Below are 5,131 nucleotides of genomic sequence, written 5' to 3'. Positions count from 1 at the left end.
GTGGGAGACTTGTAAGAACAGAAAGCAGAAATTACATAGTGTTTTTCTTTGATACCTGAACACTATATAGGGACATACTATTATAAATTGAGCGCAGAATGATCAAATCAATTTCTAGACAACAGTTTCTTCATTGATGCTGAGGTCAACCAAGTTGGACTCAGCCAACAGTTTTCCATGAGTTGCATGTAGACTGGAAGATTTAAGTTTCTTCTTAGTTTACACATTTCAGAGGTGGCTGGGAAGTGAAGGAGTCTGGGTAAACCAATCACAAATAGCCAAATCAGTGAAACTCAGTGACTAAGCTTCCTGTGATTGAGGAAGAGTTGATTAAGAGCTAAATGCAGACAACTTTAGGAAACTGTAAGGTGTCTTTTAACTAAATCAGTTTCTAAGCCTGTATGCTCTCTTGTACCTTGTAGGGTATTTGGCACCATCAGAGGTTCCTGCCTACTTACTCCATATTAGCAGGCCTCCCAATTGTAGAAAGCAAAAATGCTTCCAAACATTGCTTAATGTGTCCAGTGGAGCAAAATCAATTGTGTGTTCTATAGTAAGGACTGTAGTAACTCCACAAGGAAACAGTATTCTCTCAGAAAAGAAACAATGAATACTTGTAGCTGGTCTTTGCTACTTTGTGGGTTCTTCCTTTTCCCACCCTTTGCCCTCTCTGGTTTTACTCTTATCACTAGATAGGAAAGAAGAGGAAAAAGAGGGAGAGGGAGAGGGAGCGGGAGGGGAGGGGAGGGGTGGGGGAGGAGAGGGGGAGGGAGAGGGAGAATCTAATATCTACCTTCTTGATTCTTCTTTGAGCCAGACTATTAACAAACTGCAACCAAACCCCCTGAACAACCACCAACCCTGCCTCTCAGGCCCTAGCATTCACAAACCTTCTGAAAAATTCCCAGAATAACAAATGCCGCACTACTGCAGAAACTTCTGCAGCTAGCAAAACCACATCTTTGCTAAAGCACGAGGGAGGCAAAGCATTCTCATCTGCTGCAAACAGTCCAAAACAGCCTTGCTTCTCCACACCTGGGATTAAAGCAAAAGCATAGCTGTACGATATTTCTGTATTATGAAAAGAAACCCAAATTCCAAAATTGTCACTACAAATACCTAATTTTACATTGTCAGTTTAAGAGATCCTAGCAAAACAAAGACCATCACTTGAGTTCTGGTTCACAGGCAAGACTTGATCACCCAGGAGAGGGAAGCTGACAGATGAGGAATACTGGCTCAGCTGTTCCTGACTCCCATGCAGTTAACTTAAAAGTCCCCTCAAGCAGGACTAGAGCTTTAGAACCAGTGGAATGAGAGTCCCCTTTAAGTCACCAGAGTTTGCAATCCTCATGCTGCCTTGCCTATAGGCAATTTTGACAACCAAGAGAAGTAGTCAGACAGTGAGCAGTCTTATACACTATTCTTGCCATGGGCTCTGTTGTTAGCTCTGAATTTTAGAGGCAAGTGTCCTAGGAATAGATTTTCCTGAGGACCTTCATACCAGCAGACTTTTGTAAACATCTTCTGAGCCTTTCCCCACAAGTTCTATGAGGAAGTCTGCTGCAATGGTAGAGCATCCTTGAAAAGGTCTTAAACGCATCTAAATTCAAGTAGTGATTTCCTTCAGCAAAATGAGGCTCTTGAAATCTTAGCGGAGGGAGAGAGAAGCCATTTTCTATTAATTTATAGATGTTTTCCCCATGATAGGGCTGGTTGCATAAAAGCTGAAATATCACAGCTATCATTTCTACAGTCGAGCTACAGGACATGGGCAACATTACAATGAGGTGCACTTCTTTTCATAAATTATTTGGGTAATGTCTTTTTAGCAGAAAGATTAATTTCACCAGATTCTGATAAAAAAATATTCTGTCAATCTGGTGCAGCCAGATTACCTCTGTATATTCAGGAAATGCACAAAGGATCAAAGTGTAGGGCAGAGTTTTACCTAGGCATGCACCTTGTTCATGGGGGCTTTATGGAATATCTACTGGTGACAGCTTTGGAATTGTTCTTAAGGAACAGATCCATTTCTTCACTGATGTGACTGTAAAGTATCAAAGCTCCCCAGACAGCTGTTCCCAAAGATGTTTAATGAATCATCCCCTTAACAATGTTTTGTGAGTCGAAGTTTTAAATATATCCTTCTTTCTTAAATGCCATAACTAACTCCGTATATTATTCACTGCAGTAATAAAACACCGTGACCAAAGGAACGTGTCGAACCAAGAGTTTATTTTGACATATCATCCCAGAGGGAGAGCCCACAGTGAAGGCATGGCAGCGGTGTTCAGAGCAGGAAGCTCAGAAATCATCTCAACGTCAGATGCAGAGCAGAGAGAGACAACTGGAATTGGGGCGATTCTATGAATTCTCAAAGCCCACCCCCTGTGATATAATTCTGCAAGGCTCCACCTCCTAAAGGTCCCATGACCTCCGTAAACAGAACCACCACACAAGGGGAACCAAGTGCTCAAATACATGAGATGGTGGGGACATTTTTCATTTAAAGCCCCACATCCCCACCCTGAGCAAGCTGACAATTAGGAGCAGCATAAAGAGCCTGTGTTAGTCCCATCTAGCGATCAGGAGACTTGGATGTGCAGGTCTGTAATCTACTATGTTTGTGGTGAAGGTCTTGGCCATCCTATTAAGGCTTGACTGAGCATGTGACTGCTTCAAAGACGGTGTGTCACGTGACCGTGGAAAGGAGGCCCAAGTGAACCTTCCTCTCCTCACATCTGAGGAGCCTCACAGCATGGCAACTGTCTTGAGAAAGATGGTAAACAGGGAGCCACAAGGGTTTCTATGATCTACATTTATTATAACTGATAGCCAATTTCACCTAAGATGTATTTACTAAAAAACGAACAATGAGGTTAAATTATATTCAAAGAGGGGAAAATAGATGTTATAGACAAACTGTCAAACTCTTGCACAGATTAAAATAACAACGAAGGCTTTCTCCTTATTTAAGAAAAATCACATTTGATTTCAGATTTTGATACAAATTAACAAGATAGATCGCTACCCCGATAGCTCATAACTCCCTCCGTCCTTTAACCATGCAAATCTTGCAAAAAAATAAATAAATAAAAAGGAAAGAAAAGTGTCTATGAGAGCAATAGAATATATCTGTTCCCCATAAATAAAGTGCATTCTGCCGTGTTAAATTCTCCAACACATCTCCATTCCCCACCTGCTGTTGCTGTTGTTGTTACCAGAAAGTCCGTTTCCACAGGAATACTATTTTGAACTTCTAAAACTCTGTTTTTGTGATATGACAGAGAAGACTGTATTTCTAGTTCCATGAGAGCTGGAAGTGACTGGTACACACTTGCAGCCTAGATTATAACAAATCCTTTGTAAATCCAACTAACTGATATGCCTCTACCATTTCCCGGTGAGCAAGTAACTCAGGAAGAACTAGGAAAACTGGCTGAGCCCTGATAGGATGGAGCTGCTCACTGGGCCCTTACTGATTGGACAGGTCTGCTCACTGAGCCCTGATAGGACAGGGCTGCTCACTGAGCCCTGATTGATAGAACAGGGCTGTTTGCTGAGCCCTGATAGGACAGGGCTCCTCACTAGACTAGGGCACTGTGGGCATGACCGAACAACCGCCCATTTGTAAAGAGCTTCCTCTACTTCATAGACACAGGATGGGGATTTTTGAAATTCATTTCACATATATGCTCTAAATAATTAACAAGGGTGCGGTAGAATATGAATAGCTCAGTAAAAACTACATGTCAAATAAGTCTGTCATAGCAGACAGAGCATCCATTCTTACATAATGCTTTTAATACTTATTTTGTATATATATTTTTACATTTTATAATAGGTTAAATGCAAGGCCTAATGCATGGCAAGCGTGCGTTCAACCACTAAACCACTTCTCCAGACACTATGTTATTTTAAAGACTTCACACATTTCTCACTAGACAATCCAATGAATCTAGAGAACCACCACCATGTCAAAGACTTGTATTCATAATGTATTATTCCCCAAACACTGAATTCTCATTTATTTGAAAACAAAATGAAAATGTCATTTTGCTGGAGGGGCAAAGCATTTAGTGCAAAGATAAATGTCATTTAAAAGATCTACTAATGGGCCACGCCCCGCTGTGAATGGGACCATTCCATGGCTGGAATCTTAGATGATTTAAATGTACAAATGGAGCGCCGCAGCTTCCTCCAGATTGTGGATGGGATGTGAAAGGTACATCTCCTCTGTAGGAGGAACTAAGGTGGGAGGGGTAAGGAGAGGAAGAGGAAACGGAAGCGGAGGAGCTCGAGAGAGCAGAGACGTAGGAGGAGGAAGAGCCACGCAGGTATGAAGAGCAGTCCCAGATAACAACTTAGATTTAGGTTAGTTAATTGGGATACACCTTTAATTGTATGGCCATATTTTTATTGAGCATTACCAAACATATAAAGCCTCTGATTAATTTTTAAGCATTAGAGTTTCATTTCCTCCTGGGCCCGCATGGATGGCGGGATGGTCTGGGAGCAGCCCAGCCTTGCGGAGACAGCGTGGAAGATTGGCAGAGCCATCTCCCACGCTGGCATCTCGTGGGTGGCAGGCCTGGTGTCTCTGACCGCCTGAGCAGATGGCCCAAGCTAAGCAGCGGCGGTACGCTCCTCCATCTTGGCTCCCTGCCATGAAGAACGGCTCCCTTAAATTGTGAGCCAGAGTAAACCCTCTCTCCCTTAACTCCCCTTCACCATGACATTTATTACGGCAGAGGACAAGGACCCCGGGCAGCTATGCTTGGCCTGTGTGAGAAGTTTGTTTGCCTCTCCTCCAGCTCCTCGGAGCCTCAGGCATTCTATCATAGATCTGGCATCTGATTCTCTCCTCCCTGAGTCTTCTTCCAGCTCTGTTCCCAAATTCCCCTCTTACTATAAGGACAACAGTAATACTGGATTATGATCTCAAACTTACGATGTCATCATAATTTTGATTATATATGCTAAGACCCAGTTTCCAAATAAGGTCACATTTGCAGGTAACTGAGGTTTAGAACATATATTTCTGCAAGACACGATTCAATCTATCACACATGATATGGAGGGAGAAGAGAAGAGAAGAGAAGAGAAGAGAAGAGAAGAGAAGAGAAGA

This window comes from Grammomys surdaster, unplaced genomic scaffold (genome assembly GCF_004785775.1).
Source record: "Grammomys surdaster isolate TR1022 unplaced genomic scaffold, NIH_TR_1.0 130, whole genome shotgun sequence".
NCBI classification, from domain to species: Eukaryota; Metazoa; Chordata; class Mammalia; order Rodentia; family Muridae; genus Grammomys; species Grammomys surdaster.
Note: the sequence above shows the minus strand (reverse complement) of the source record.